Below are 16,454 nucleotides of genomic sequence, written 5' to 3'. Positions count from 1 at the left end.
GGTTTTTCACACTTCTCTTGCTCCTCGTAGTGGCATACTGTTGATCCTCCTCTGATTTTCGCCCCTTGTGTTCTCCTCGTTTTTGTATTTTGCTTTTTTTTTCTTGCTCCTCTTATTCTTCTCCCCTGTTTCTTCGCCTCGCCTTTTTCACAGTTCTCTTACTCCACCTAGTGCCACACTTTTGATCCGCCTCTGATTTTCGCCCCTTGTGTTCTCCTCGTTTTTGTATTTTGCTTTTTTTTCCTTGCTCCTCGTATTCTTCTCCCCTGTTTCTTCGCCCCGGGTTTTTCACACTTCTCTTACTCCACCTAGTGCCACACTTTTGATCCTCCTCTGATTTTCGCCCCTTGTGTTCTCCTCGTTTTTGTACTTTGCTTGTTTTTTCTTGCTCCTCGTATTCTTCTCCCATGATTCTTCACCTCGGGTTTTTCACACTTCTCTTGCTCCTCGTAGTGCCACACTTTTGATCCTCCTCTGATTTTCGCCCCTTGTGTTCTCCTCGTTTTTGTATTTTGCTTTTTTTTTCTTGCTCCTCGTATTCTTCTCCCCTGTTTCTTCACATCAGCTTTTTCACACTTCTCTTACTCCTCGTAGTGGCATACTGTTGATCCTCCTCTGATTTTCGCCCCTTGTGTTCTCCTCGTTTTTGTATTTTGCTTTTTTTTCCTTGCTCCTCGTATTCTTCTCCCCTGTTTCTTCGCCTCGGGTTTTTCACACTTCTCTTACTCCACGTAGTGCCACACTTTTGATCCTCCTCTGATTTTCGCCCCTTGTGTTCTCCTCGTTTTTGTATTTTGCTTGTTTTTTCTTGCTCCTCGTATTCTTCTCCCCTGTTTCTTCACCTCAGGTTTTTCACACTTCTCTTACTCCTCGTAGTGGCATACTGTTGATCCTCCTCTGATTTTCGCCCCTTGTGTTCTCCTCGTTTTTGTATTTTGCTTTTTTTTTCTTGCTCCTCGTATTCTTCTCCCCTGTTTCTTCACATCAGCTTTTTCACAGTTCTCTTACTCCTCGTAGGGGAATACTGTTGATCCTCCTCTGATTTTCGCCCCTTGTGTTCTCCTCGTTTTTGTATTTTGCTTTTTTTTTCTTGCTCCGCGTATTCTTCTCCCCTGTTTCTTCGCCTCGGGTTTTTCACACTTCTCTTACTCCACCTAGTGCCACACTTCTGATCCTCCTCTGATTTTCGCCCCTTGTGTTCTCCTCGTTTTTGTATTTTGCTTTTTTTTTCTTGCTCCTCGTATTCTTCTCCCCTGTTTCTTTGCCTCGGGTTTTTCACACTTCTCTTACTCCACGTAGTGCCACACTTTTGATCCTCCTCTGATTTTCGCCCCTTGTGTTCTCCTCGTTTTTGTATTTTGCTTTTTTTTCTTGCTCCTCGTATTCTTCTCCCCTGTTTCTTCGCCTCGGGTTTTTCACACTTCTCTTGCTCCTCGTAGTGGCATACTGTTGATCCTCCTCTGATTTTCGCCCCTTGTGTTCTCCTCGTTTTTCTATTTTGCTTTTTTTTCCCTTGCTCCTCGTATTCTTCTCCCCTGTTTCTTCACCTCGGGTTTTTCACACTTCTCTTGCTCCTCGTAGTGGCATACTGTTGATCCTCCTCTGATTTTCGCCCCTTGTGTTCTCCTCGTTTTTGTATTTTGCTTTTTTTTCCTTGCTCCTCGTATTCTTCTCCCCTGTTTCTTCACCTCGGGTTTTTCACACTTCTCTTGCTCCTCGTAGTGGCATACTGATGATCCTCCTCTGATTTTCGCCCCTTGTGTTCTCCTCGTTTTTGTATTTTGCTTTTTTTTTCTTGCTCCGCGTATTCTTCTCCCCTGTTTCTTCGCCTCGGGTTTTTCACACTTCTCTTACTCCAGCTAGTGCCACACTTTTGATCCTCCTCTGATTTTCGCCCCTTGTGTTCTCCTCGTTTTTGTATTTTGCTTTTTTTTCTTGCTCCTCGTATTTTCTCCCCTGTTTCTTCACATCAGCTTTTTCACACTTCTCTTACTCCTCGTAGTGGCATACTGTTGATCCTCCTCTGATTTTCGCCCCTTGTGTTCTCCTCGTTTTTGTATTTTGCTTTTTTTCCCTTGCTCCTCGTATTCTTCTCCCCTGTTTCTTCACCTCGGGTTTTTCACACTTCTCTTGCTCCTCGTAGTGGCATACTGTTGATCCTCCTCTGATTTTCGCCCCTTGTGTTCTCCTCGTTTTTGTATTTTGCTTTTTTTTTCTTGCTCCTCTTATTCTTCTCCCCTGTTTCTTCGCCTCGCCTTTTTCACAGTTCTCTTACTCCACCTAGTGCCACACTTTTTATCCGCCTCTGATTTTCGCCCCTTGTGTTCTCCTCGTTTTTGTATTTTGCTTTTTTTTTCTTGCTCCTCGTATTCTTCTCCCCTGTTTCTTCACCTCGGGTTTTTCACACTTCTCTTGCTCCTCGTAGTGGCATACTGTTGATCCTCCTCTGATTTTCGCCCCTTGTGTTCTCCTCATTTTTGTAAATTGCTTTTTTTTCCTTGCTCCGCGTATTCTTCTCCCCTGTTTCTTCACCTCGGGTTTTTCACACTTCTCTTACTCCAACTAGTGCCACAGTTTTGATCCTCCTCTGATTTTCGCCCCTTGTGTTCTCCTCGTTTTTGTATTTTGCTTTTTTTTCCTTGCTCCTCGTATTCTTCTCCCCTGTTTCTTCGCCTCGGGTTTTTCACACTTCTCTTACTCCAGCTAGTGCCACACTTTTGATCCTCCTCTGATTTTCGCCCCTTGTGTTCACCTCGTTTTTGTATTTTGCTTGTTTTTTCTTGCTCCTCGTATTCTTCTCCCCTGTTTCTTCACCTCAGGTTTTTCACACTTCTCTTACTCCTCGTAGTGGCATACTGTTGATCCTCCTCTGATTTTCGCCCCTTGTGTTCTCCTCGTTTATGTATTTTGCTTTTTTTTTCTTGCTCCTCGTATTCTTCTCCCCTGTTTCTTCACATCAGCTTTTTCACAGTTCTCTTACTCCTCGTAGTGGCATACTGTTGATCCTCCTCTGATTTTCGCCCCTTGTGTTCTCCTCGTTTTTGTGTTTTTCTTTTTTTTTCTTGCTCCGCGTATTCTTCTCCCCTGTTTCTTCGCCTCGGGTTTTTCACACTTCTCTTACTCCACCTAGTGCCACACTTTTGATGCTCCTCTGATTTTCGCCCCTTGTGTTCTCCTCGTTTTTGTATTTTGCTTTTTTTTTCTTGCTCCTCGTATTCTTCTCCCCTGTTTCTTTGCCTCGGGTTTTTCACACTTCTCTTACTCCACGTAGTGCCACACTTTTGATCCTCCTCTGATTTTCGCCCCTTGTGTTCTCCTCGTTTTTGTATTTTGCTTTTTTTTCTTGCTCCTCGTATTCTTCTCCCCTGTTTCTTCGCCTCGGGTTTTTTACACTTCTCTTGCTCCTCGTAGTGGCATACTGTTGATCCTCCTCTGATTTTCGCCCCTTGTGTTCTCCTCGTTTTTGTATTTTGCTTTTTTTTCCTTGCTCCTCGTATTCTTCTCCCCTGTTTCCTCACCTCGGGTTTTTCACACTTCTCTTGCTCCTCGTAGTGGCATACTGTTGATCCTCCTCTGATTTTCGCCCCTTGTGTTCTCCTCGTTTTTGTATTTTGCTTTTTTTTTCTTGCTCCTCGTATTCTTCTCCCCTGTTTCTTTGCCTCGGGTTTTTCACACTTCTCTTACTCCACGTGGTGCCACACTTTTGATCCTCCTCTGATTTTCGCCCCTTGTGTTCTCCTCGTTTTTGTATTTTGCTTTTTTTCTTGCTCCTCGTATTCTTCTCCCCTGTTTCTTCGCCTCGGGTTTTTCACACTTCTCTTGCTCCTCGTAGTGGCATACTGTTGATCCTCCTCTGATTTTCGCCCCTTGTGTTCTCCTCGTTTTTGTATTTTGCTTTTTTTTCTTGCTCCTCGTATTCTTCTCCCCTGTTTCTTCACATCAGGATTTTCACACTGCTCTTGCTCCTTGTTGTGCCACACTATTGATCCTCCTCTGATTTTCGCCCCTGGTGTTCTCCTCGTTTTTGTATTTTGCTTTATTTTTCTTGCTCCTCATATTTTTCTCCCCTGTTTCTTCGCCTCGGGTTTTTCACACTTCTCTTACTCCACGTAGTGGCATACAGTTGATCCTCCTCTGATTTTCGCCCCTTGTGTTCTCCTCGTTTTTGTATTTTGCTTTTTTTCTTGCTCCTCGTATTCTTCTCCCCTGTTTCTCCGCCTCGTGTTTTTCACACTTCTCTTGCTCCTCGTAGTGGCATACTGTTGATCCTCCTCTGATTTTCGCCCCTTGTGTTCTCCTCGTTTTTGTATTTTGCTTTTTTTTTCTTGCTCCTCGTATTCTTCTCCCCTGTTTCTTCACATCAGCTTTTTCACACTTCTCTTACTCCTCGTAGTGGCATACTGTTGATCCTCCTCTGATTTTCGCCCCTTGTGTTCTCCTCGTTTTTGTATTTTGCTTTTTTTTTTCTTTCTCCTCGTATTCTTCTCCCCTGTTTCTTTGCCTCGGGTTTTTCACACTTCTCTTACTCCACGTAGTGCCACACTTTTGATCCTCCTCTGATTTTCGCCCCTTGTGTTCTCCTCGTTTTTGTATTTTGCTTTTTTTTCTTGCTCCTCGTATTCTTCTCCCCTGTTTCTTCACATCAGCTTTTTCACACTTCTCGTACTCCTCGTAGTGCCACACTTTTGATCCTCCTCTGATTTTCGCCCCTTGTGTTCTCCTCGTTTTTGTATTTTGCTTTTTTTTTCTTGCTCCTCGTATTCTTCTCCCCTGTTTCTTCCCCTCGGGTTTTTCACACTTCTCTTACTCCATGTAGTGCGACACTTTTGATCCTCCTCTGATTTTCGCCCCTTGTTTTCTCCTCGTTTTTGTATTTTGCTTTTTTTCTTGCTCCTCGTATTCTTCTCCCCTGTTTCTTCGCCTTGGGTTTTTCACACTTCTCATGCTCCTCGTAGTGGCACACTGTTGATCCTCCTCTGATTTTCGCCCCTTTGGTTCTCCTCGTTTTTGTATTTTGCTTTCTTTTTCTTGCTCCTCGTATTCTTCTCCCCTGTTTCTTCACCTTGGGTTTTTCACACTTCTCTTACTCCACGTAATGCCACACTTTTGATCCTCCTCTGATTTTCGCCACTTGTGTTCTCCTCGTTTTTGTATTTTGCTTTTTTTTCTTGCTCCTCGTATTCTTCTCCCCTGTTTCTTCTCCTCGCGTTTTTCACACTTCTCTTACTCCACCTAGTGCCACACTTTTGATCCTCCTCTGATTTTCGCCCCTTGTGTTCTCCTCGTTTTTGTATTTTACTTTTTTTCTTGCTCCTCGTATTCTTCTCCCCTGTTTCTTCGCTTCGGGTTTTTCACACTTCTCTTGCTCCTCGTAGTGGCATACTGTTGATCCTCCTCTGATTTTCGCCCCTTGTGTTCTCCTCGTTTATGTATTTTGCTTTTTTTTTCTTGCTCCTCGTATTCTTCTCCCCTTTTTCTTAACCTCAGGTTTTTCACACATTTGTTGCTCCTCGTATTTTCACACTTTTCATGCTCCTCTTATTTTTCACACTTTTCTGCTCCTCGTATTTTTCTGTTTTTTTTTTTTGCTCCTCGTATGTTTCTTCCCTTTTCTTGCTCCTCGTGTTTTTCACACTTTTCTTGCTCCTCGTATTTTCACACGTTTGATGCTCCTCTTATTTTTCACACTTTTCTGCTCCTCGTATTTTTTGTTTTTGTTTTTGTTTTTTGCTCCTCATATATTTCTTCCCTTTTCTTGCTCCTCGTGTTTTTCACTATTTTCTTTCTCCTCGTATTTTCACACTTTTGAGGCTCCACTTATTTTCCCCACTTTTCTACTCCTCGTATTTTTGTGTTTTTTTTTTTTTCGCTCCTCATATTTTTCTCCCCTATTTCTCCTCCTGGGATTTTTCACACTTTTCTTGCTCCTCGTATTTTTACACTTTTATGCTTCTCTGATCCCGTTGGAATCACTTGGGCATCACGTGGGTGTAACGTGGGCATCACGTGGTCTTCACGTGGGCATCACGTGAGAATCAGTTTGGAGTCACGTGGGAATCACGTGGGCATCACGTTGGAATCACATGGGAATCACGTGGGCATCACGTGGGCATCACCTGGGCAACACGTGGAAATCACGTGGGAATCACGTGGGAATCACGTGAGAATCACTTGGGAGTCACGTGGGAATCACGTGGGAATCAAGTGGGAATCACGTGGGAATCACGTGGGCAACACGTGGGAATCACCTGGCCATCATGTGGGAATCACGTGGGAATAATGTGGGCATCAGGTGGGTATCACGTGGGAATCACGTGGGAATCACGTGAGAATCACGTGGCCATCACTTGGGAATCACGTGGGAATCACGTGGGAAACACGTGGGAATCACGTGGCCATCATGTGGGAATCACGTGGGAATAATGTGGGCATCAGGTGGGTATCACGTGGGCAACACGTGGGAATCACGTGGGAATCAGGTGGCCATCATGTGGGAATCACGTGGGAATCACGGGGGAATCACGAGGGTATCACGTGGGCATCACGTGGGCATCACGTGGGCAACACATGGGAATCACGTGGGCATCACGTGGGAATCACGTGGGCAACAGTGGGAATCACATGGGAATCACGTGGGCAACACGTGGGAATCACTTGGGAATCACGTGGGCATCACGTGGGCAACACGTGGGAAACACGTATGCATCACGTGGGAATCACGTGGGAATCACGTGGGCATCACGTGGGAATCACGTGGCCATCACGTGGGAATCACGTGGGCATCACGTGGGAATCACGTGGGAATCACGTGGGCATCACCTGTGAATCACGTGGGAATCACGTGGCAAACACGTGGTCAACACATGGGCATCACGTGGGAATCACGTGGCCATCACGTGGGAATCACGTGGGCATCACGTGGGCATCACGTGGGCAACACGTGGGAATCATGTGGCCATCACGTGGGAATCACGTGAGCATCACGTGGGAATCACGTGGAAATCACGTGGCCATCACGTGGGAATCACGTGGGAATCACGTGGGCATCACGTGAGAATCACGTGGGAATCAAGTGGGAATCACGTGGGCAATATGTGGGAAACACGTGGGCATCACGTGGGCAACACGTGGGAAACACGTGGCCATCACGTGGGAATCACGTGAGAATCACGTGGGCAACATGTGGGAATCACGTGGGAATGACGTGGGCATCACGTGGGAATTACGTGGGCATCACGTGGCCATCACGTGGGAATCACTTGGGAATCACGTGGGCATCACGTGGGCATCACATGGGAATCTGTGGGAATCACGTGGCCATCACGTGGGAATCACGTGGGAATCTGGTGGGAATCACGTGGGCAACACGTGGGAATCACGTGGCCATCACATGGGCATCACGTGGGCATCACGTGGGAATCACGTGGGAATCACGTAGGCATCACGTGGGCATCACGTGGGAATCACGTGGAAATCACGTGGGCATCACGTGGCCATCACGTGGGCATCACGTGGCCATCACGTGGGAATCACGTGGGCATCACGTGGGCATCACGTGGGAATCACGTGGGAATCACGTGGGCATCACCTGTGAATCACGTGGGAATCACGTGGCAAACACGTGGTCAACACGTGGGGATCACGTGGGAATCACGTGGCCATCACGTGGGAATCACGTGGGAATCACGAGGGCATCACGTGGGAATCACGTGTTCTCCTCGTTTTTGTATTTTGCTTTTTTTTTCTTGCTCCTCGTATTCTTCTCCCCTGTTTCTTCGCCTCGGGATTTTCACACTTCTCTTGCTCCTCGTAGTGGCATAATGTTGATCCTCCTCTGATTTTCGCCCCTTGTGTTCTCCTCGTTTTTGTATTTTGCTTTTTTTTCCTGCTCCTCGTATTTTCTCCCCTGTTTCTTCACATCAGCTTTTTCACACTTCTCTTACTCCTCGTAGTGGCATACTGTTGATCCTCCTCTGATTTTCGCCCCTTGTGTTCTCCTCGTTTTTGTATTTTGCTTTTTTTTTCTTGCTCCTCGTATTCTTCTCCCCTGTTTCTTCACATCAGCTTTTTCACAGTTCTCTTACTCCTCGTAGTGGCTTACTGTTGATCCTCCTCTGATTTTCGCCCCTTGTGTTCTCCTCGTTTTTGTATTTTGCTTTTTTTTTCTTGCTCCGCGTATTCTTCTCCCCTGTTTCTTCGCCTCGGGTTTTTCACACTTCTCTTACTCCACCTAGTGCCACAGTTTTGATCCTCCTCTGATTTTCGCCCCTTGTGTTCTCCTCGTTTTTGTATTTTGCTTTTTTTTCCTTGCTCCTCGTATTCTTCTCCCCTGTTTCTTCGCCTCGGGTTTTTCACACTTCTCTTACTCCACCTAGTGCCACACTTTTGATCCTCCTCTGATTTTCGCCCCTTGTGTTCTCCTCGTTTTTGTACTTTGCTTGTTTTTTCTTGTTCCTCGTATTCTTCTCCCGTGTTTCTTCGCCTCGGGTTTTTCACACTTCTCTTGCTCCTCGTAGTGCCACACTTTTGATCCTCCTCTGATTTTCGCCCCTTGTGTTCTCCTCGTTTTTGTATTTTGCTTTTTTTTTCTTGCTCCTCATATTCTTCTCCCCTGTTTCTTCACATCAGCTTTTTCACACTTCTCTTACTCCTCGTAGTGGCATACTGTTGATCCTCCTCTGATTTTCGCCCCTTGTGTTCTCCTCGTTTTTGTATTTTGCTTTTTTTTCCTTGCTCCTCGTATTCTTCTCCCCTGTTTCTTCGCCTCGGGTTTTTCACACTTCTCTTACTCCACGTAGTGCCACACTTTTGATCCTCCTCTGATTTTCGCCCCTTGTGTTCTCCTCGTTTTTGTATTTTGCTTGTTTTTTCTTGCTCCTCGTATTCTTCTCCCCTGTTTCTTCACCTCAGGTTTTTCACACTTCTCTTACTCCTCGTAGTGGCATACTGTTGATCCTCCTCTGATTTTCGCCCCTTGTGTTCTCCTCGTTTTTGTATTTTGCTTTTTTTTTCTTGCTCCTCGTATTCTTCTCCCCTGTTTCTTCACATCAGCTTTTTCACAGTTCTCTTACTCCTCGTTCGGGCATACTGTTGATCCTCCTCTGATTTTCGCCCCTTGTGTTCTCCTCGTTTTTGTATTTTGCTTTTTTTTTCTTGCTCCGCGTATTCTTCTCCCCTGTTTCTTCGCCTCGGGTTTTTCACACTTCTCTTACTCCACCTAGTGCCACACTCTTGATCCTCCTCTGATTTTCGCCCCTTGTGTTCTCCTCGTTTTTGTATTTTGCTTTTTTTTTCTTGCTCCTCGTATTCTTCTCCCCTGTTTCTTCGCCTCGGGTTTTTCACACTTCTCTTACTCCACGTAGTGCCACACTTTTGATCCTCCTCTGATTTTCGCCCCTTGTGTTCTCCTCGTTTTTGTATTTTGCTTTTTTTTCTTGCTCCTCGTATTCTTCTCCCCTGTTTCTTCGCCTCGGGTTTTTCACACTTCTCTTGCTCCTCGTAGTGGTATACTGTTGATCCTCCTCTGATTTTCGCCCCTTGTGTTCTCCTCGTTTTTGTATTTTGCTTTTTTTTCCTTGCTCCTCGTATTCTTCTCCCCTGTTTCTTCACCTCGGGTTTTTCACACTTCTCTTGCTCCTCGTAGTGGCATACTGTTGATCCTCCTCTGATTTTCGCCCCTTGTGTTCTCCTCGTTTTTGTATTTTGCTTTTTTTTCCTTGCTCCTCGTATTCTTCTCCCCTGTTTCTTCACCTCGGGTTTTTCACACTTCTCTTGCTCCTCGTAGTGGCATACTGATGATCCTCCTCTGATTTTCGCCCCTTGTGTTCTCCTCGTTTTTGTATTTTGCTTTTTTTTTCTTGCTCCGCGTATTCTTCTCCCCTGTTTCTTCGCCTCGGGTTTTTCACACTTCTCTTACTCCAGCTAGTGCCACACTTTTGATCCTCCTCTGATTTTCGCCCCTTGTGTTCTCCTCGTTTTTGTATTTTGCTTTTTTTTCTTGCTCCTCGTATTTTCTCCCCTGTTTCTTCACATCAGCTTTTTCACACTTCTCTTACTCCTCGTAGTGGCATACTGTTGATCCTCCTCTGATTTTCGCCCCTTGTGTTCTCCTCGTTTTTGTATTTTGCTTTTTTTTCCTTGCTCCTCGTATTCTTCTCCCCTGTTTCTTCACCTCGGGTTTTTCACACTGCTCTTGCTCCTCGTAGTGGCATACTGTTGATCCTCCTCTGATTTTCGCCCCTTGTGTTCTCCTCGTTTTTGTATTTTGCTTTTTTTTTCTTGCTCCTCTTATTCTTCTCCCCTGTTTCTTCGCCTCGCCTTTTTCACAGTTCTCTTACTCCACCTAGTGCCACACTTTTGATCCGCCTCTGATTTTCGCCCCCTTGTGTTCTCCTCGTTTTTGTATTTTGCTTTTTTTTCCTTGCTCCTCGTATTCTTCTCCCCTGTTTCTTCGCCCCGGGTTTTTCACACTTCTCTTACTCCACCTAGTGCCACACTTTTGATCCTCCTCTGATTTTCGCCCCTTGTGTTCTCCTCGTTTTTGTACTTTGCTTGTTTTTTCTTGCTCCTCGTATTCTTCTCCCATGATTCTTCACCTCGGGTTTTTCACACTTCTCTTGCTCCTCGTAGTGCCACACTTTTGATCCTCCTCTGATTTTCGCCCCTTGTGTTCTCCTCGTTTTTGTATTTTGCTTTTTTTTTCTTGCTCCTCGTATTCTTCTCCCCTGTTTCTTCACATCAGCTTTTTCACACTTCTCTTACTCCTCGTAGTGGCATACTGTTGATCCTCCTCTGATTTTCGCCCCTTGTGTTCTCCTCGTTTTTGTATTTTGCTTTTTTTTCCTTGCTCCTCGTATTCTTCTCCCCTGTTTCTTCGCCTCGGGTTTTTCACACTTCTCTTACTCCACGTAGTGCCACACTTTTGATCCTCCTCTGATTTTCGCCCCTTGTGTTCTCCTCGTTTTTGTATTTTGCTTGTTTTTTCTTGCTCCTCGTATTCTTCTCCCCTGTTTCTTCACCTCAGGTTTTTCACACTTCTCTTACTCCTCGTAGTGGCATACTGTTGATCCTCCTCTGATTTTCGCCCCTTGTGTTCTCCTCGTTTTTGTATTTTGCTTTTTTTTTCTTGCTCCTCGTATTCTTCTCCCCTGTTTCTTCACATCAGCTTTTTCACAGTTCTCTTACTCCTCGTAGGGGAATACTGTTGATCCTCCTCTGATTTTCGCCCCTTGTGTTCTCCTCGTTTTTGTATTTTGCTTTTTTTTTCTTGCTCCGCGTATTCTTCTCCCCTGTTTCTTCGCCTCGGGTTTTTCACACTTCTCTTACTCCACCTAGTGCCACACTTCTGATCCTCCTCTGATTTTCGCCCCTTGTGTTCTCCTCGTTTTTGTATTTTGCTTTTTTTTTCTTGCTCCTCGTATTCTTCTCCCCTGTTTCTTTGCCTCGGGTTTTTCACACTTCTCTTACTCCACGTAGTGCCACACTTTTGATCCTCCTCTGATTTTCGCCCCTTGTGTTCTCCTCGTTTTTGTATTTTGCTTTTTTTTCTTGCTCCTCGTATTCTTCTCCCCTGTTTCTTCGCCTCGGGTTTTTCACACTTCTCTTGCTCCTCGTAGTGGCATACTGTTGATCCTCCTCTGATTTTCGCCCCTTGTGTTCTCCTCGTTTTTCTATTTTGCTTTTTTTTTCTTGCTCCTCGTATTCTTCTCCCCTGTTTCTTCACCTCGGGTTTTTCACACTTCTCTTGCTCCTCGTAGTGGCATACTGTTGATCCTCCTCTGATTTTCGCCCCTTGTGTTCTCCTCGTTTTTGTATTTTGCTTTTTTTTCCTTGCTCCTCGTATTCTTCTCCCCTGTTTCTTCACCTCGGGTTTTTCACACTTCTCTTGCTCCTCGTAGTGGCATACTGATGATCCTCCTCTGATTTTCGCCCCTTGTGTTCTCCTCGTTTTTGTATTTTGCTTTTTTTTTCTTGCTCCGCGTATTCTTCTCCCCTGTTTCTTCGCCTCGGGTTTTTCACACTTCTCTTACTCCAGCTAGTGCCACACTTTTGATCTTCCTCTGATTTTCGCCCCTTGTGTTCTCCTCGTTTTTGTATTTTGCTTTTTTTTCTTGCTCCTCGTATTTTCTCCCCTGTTTCTTCACATCAGCTTTTTCACACTTCTCTTACTCCTCGTAGTGGCATACTGTTGATCCTCCTCTGATTTTCGCCCCTTGTGTTCTCCTCGTTTTTGTATTTTGCTTTTTTTTTCTTGCTCCTCGTATTCTTCTCCCCTGTTTCTTCACCTCGGGTTTTTCACACTTCTCTTGCTCCTCGTAGTGGCATACTGTTGATCCTCCTCTGATTTTCGCCCCTTGTGTTCTCCTCGTTTTTGTATTTTGCTTTTTTTTTCTTGCTCCTCTTATTCTTCTCCCCTGTTTCTTCGCCTCGCCTTTTTCACAGTTCTCTTACTCCACCTAGTGCCACACTTTTTATCCGCCTCTGATTTTCGCCCCTTGTGTTCTCCTCGTTTTTGTATTTTGCTTTTTTTTTCTTGCTCCTCGTATTCTTCTCCCCTGTTTCTTCACCTCGGGTTTTTCACACTTCTCTTGCTCCTCGTAGTGGCATACTGTTGATCCTCCTCTGATTTTCGCCCCTTGTGTTCTCCTCATTTTTGTAAATTGCTTTTTTTTCCTTGCTCCGCGTATTCTTCTCCCCTGTTTCTTCACCTCGGGTTTTTCACACTTCTCTTACTCCAACTAGTGCCACAGTTTTGATCCTCCTCTGATTTTCGCCCCTTGTGTTCTCCTCGTTTTTGTATTTTGCTTTTTTTTCCTTGCTCCTCGTATTCTTCTCCCCTGTTTCTTCGCCTCGGGTTTTTCACACTTCTCTTACTCCAGCTAGTGCCACACTTTTGATCCTCCTCTGATTTTCGCCCCTTGTGTTCACCTCGTTTTTGTATTTTGCTTGTTTTTTCTTGCTCCTCGTATTCTTCTCCCCTGTTTCTTCACCTCAGGTTTTTCACACTTCTCTTACTCCTCGTAGTGGCATACTGTTGATCCTCCTCTGATTTTCGCCCCTTGTGTTCTCCTCGTTTTTGTGTTTTGCTTTTTTTTTCTTGCTCCGCGTATTCTTCTCCCCTGTTTCTTCGCCTCGGGTTTTTCACACTTCTCTTACTCCACGTAGTGCCACACTTTTGATGCTCCTCTGATTTTCGCCCCTTGTGTTCTCCTCGTTTTTGTATTTTGCTTTTTTTTCTTGCTCCTCGTATTCTTCTCCCCTGTTTCTTCGCCTCGGGTTTTTTACACTTCTCTTGCTCCTCGTAGTGGCATACTGTTGATCCTCCTCTGATTTTCGCCCCTTGTGTTCTCCTCGTTTTTGTATTTTGCTTTTTTTTCCTTGCTCCTCGTATTCTTCTCCCCTGTTTCCTCACCTCGGGTTTTTCACACTTCTCTTGCTCCTCGTAGTGGCATACTGTTGATCCTCCTCTGATTTTCGCCCCTTGTGTTCTCCTCGTTTTTGTATTTTGCTTTTTTTTTCTTGCTCCTCGTATTCTTCTCCCCTGTTTCTTTGCCTCGGGTTTTTCACACTTCTCTTACTCCACGTAGTGCCACACTTTTGATCCTCCTCTGACTTTCGCCCCTTGTGTTCTCCTCGTTTTTGTATTTTGCTTTTTTTTCTTGCTCCTCGTATTCTTCTCCCCTGTTTCTTCGCCTCGGGTTTTTCACACTTCTCTTGCTCCTCGTAGTGGCATACTGTTGATCCTCCTCTGATTTTCGCCCCTTGTGTTCTCCTCGTTTTTGTATTTTGCTTTTTTTTTCTTGCTCCTCGTATTCTTCTCCCCTGTTTCTTCACCTCGGGTTTTTCACACTTCTCTTGCTCCTCGTAGTGGCATACTGTTGATCCTCCTCTGATTTTCGCCCCTTGTGTTCTCCTCGTTTTTGTATTTTGCTTTTTTTTCCTTGCTCCTCGTATTCTTCTCCCCTGTTTCTTCGCCTCGCGTTTTTCACACTTCTCTTGCTCCTCGTAGTGGCATACTGTTGATCCTCCTCTGATTTTCGCCCCTTGTGTTCTCCTCGTTTTTGTATTTTGCTTTTTTTTTCTTGCTCCTCGTATTCTTCTCCCCTGTTTCTTCGCCTCGGGTTTTTCACACTTCTCTTACTCCAGCTAGTGCCACACTTTTGATCCTCCTCTGATTTTCGCCCCTTGTGTTCTCCTCGTTTTTGTATTTTGCTTTTTTTTCTTGCTCCTCGTATTCTTCACCCCTGTTTCTTCGCCTCGGGATTTTCACATTTCTCTTGCTCCTCGTAGTGGCATGCTGTTGATCCTCCTCTGATTTTCGCCCCTTGTGTTCTCCTCGTTTTTGTATTTTGCTTTTTTTTCCTTGCTCCTCGTATTCTTCTCCCCTGTTTCTTCACCTCGGGTTTTTCACACTTCTCTTGCTCCTCGTAGTGGCATACTGTTGATCCTCCTCTGATTTTCGCCCCTTGTGTTCTCCTCGTTTTTGTATTTTGCTTTTTTTTTCTTGCTCCTCGTATTCTTCTCCCCTGTTTCTTCGCCTCGGGTTTTTCACACTTCTCTTACTCCAGCTAGTGCCACACTTTTGATCCTCCTCTGATTTTCGCCCCTTGTGTTCTCCTCGTTTTTGTATTTTGCTTTTTTTTCTTGCTCCTCGTATTCTACACCCCTGTTTCTTCGCCTCGGGATTTTCACATTTCTCTTGCTCCTCGTAGTGGCATATTGTTGATCCTCCTCTGATTTTCGCCCCTTGTGTTCTCCTCGTTTTTGTATTTTGCTTTTTTTTCCTGCTCCTCGTATTTTCTCCCCTGTTTCTTCACATCAGCTTTTTCACACTTCTCTTGCTCCTCGTAGTGGCATACTGTTGATCCACCTCTGATTTTCGCCCCTTGTGTTCTCCTCGTTTTTGTATTTTGCTTTTTTTTTCTTGCTCCTCGTATTCTTCTCCCCTGTTTCTTCGCCTCGCGTTTTTCACAGTTCTCTTACTCCACCTAGTGCCACACTTTTGATCCTCCTCTGATTTTCGCCCCTTGTGTTCTCCTCGTTTTTGTATTTTGCTTTTTTTTTCTTGCTCCTCGTATTCTTCTCCCCTGTTTCTTCGCCTCGGGTTTATCACACTTCTCTTGCTCCTCGTAGTGGCATACTGTTGATCCTCCTCTGATTTTCGCCCCTTGTGTTCTCCTCGTTTTTGTATTTTGCTTTTTTTTCCTTGCTCCTCGTATTCTTCTCCCCTGTTTCTTCACCTCGGGTTTTTCACACTTCTCTTGCTCCTCGTAGTGGCATACTGTTGATCCTCCTCTGATTTTCGCCCCTTGTGTTCTCCTCGTTTTTGTATTTTGCTTTTTTTTTCTTGCTCCTCGTATTCTTCTCCCCTGTTTCTTCGCCTCGGGTTTTTCATACTTCTCTTACTCCAGCTAGTGCCACACTTTTGATCCTCCTCTGATTTTCGCCCCTTGTGTTCTCCTCGTTTTTGTATTTTGCTTTTTTTTTTGCTCCTCGTATTCTTCTCCCCTGTTACTTCGCCTCGGATTTTTCACACTTCTCTTACTCCACGTAGTGCCACACTTTTGATCCTCCTCTGATTTTCGCCCCTTGTGTTCTCCTCGTTTTTGTATTTTGCTTTTTTTTCTTGCTCCTCGTATTCTTCTCCCCTGTTTCTTCGCCTCGGGTTTTTCACACTTCTCTTGCTCCCCGTAGTGGCATACTGTTGATCCTCCTCTGATTTTCGCCCCTTGTGTTCTCCTCGTTTTTGTATTTTGCTTTTTTTTTCTTGCTCCTCGTATTCTTCTCCCCTGTTTCTTCATATCAGCTTTTTCACACTTCTCTTACTCCTCGTAGTGGCATAATGTTGATCCTCCTCTGATTTTCGCCCCTTGTGTTCTCCTCGTTTTTGTATTTTGCTATTTTTTTCTTGCTTCTCGTATTCTTCTCCCCTGTTTCTTCGCCTCGGGTTTTTCACACTTCTCTTACTCCACCTAGTGCCACACTTTTGATCCTCCTCTGATTTTCGCCCCTTGTGTTCTCCTCGTTTTTGTATTTTGCTTTTTTTTCTTGCTCCTCGTATTCTTCTCCCCTGTTTCTTCGCCTCGGGTTTTTCACACTTCTCTTGCTCCCCGTAGTGGCATACTGTTGATCCTCCTCTGATTTTCGCCCCTTGTATTCTCCTCGTTTATGTATTTTGCTTTTTTTTTCTTGCTCCTCGTATTCTTCTCCCCTGTTTCTTCACATCAGCTTTTTCAGACTTCTCTTACTCCACGTAGTGCCACACTTTTGATCCTCCTCTGATTTTCGCCCCTTGTGTTCTCCTCATTTTTGTATTTTGCTTTTTTTTTCTTGCTCCTCGTATTCTTCTCCCCTGTTTCTTCGCCTCGGGTTTTTCACACTTCTCTTACTCCACCTAGTGCCACTCTTTTGATCCTCCTCTGATTTTCGCCCCTTGTGTTCTCCTCGTTTTTGTA

The sequence above is a fragment of the Cervus elaphus genome, chromosome 22, assembly GCF_910594005.1.
Source record: "Cervus elaphus chromosome 22, mCerEla1.1, whole genome shotgun sequence".
Classification (NCBI taxonomy): domain Eukaryota; kingdom Metazoa; phylum Chordata; class Mammalia; order Artiodactyla; family Cervidae; genus Cervus; species Cervus elaphus.
This window is presented reverse-complemented; position numbering follows the sequence as displayed.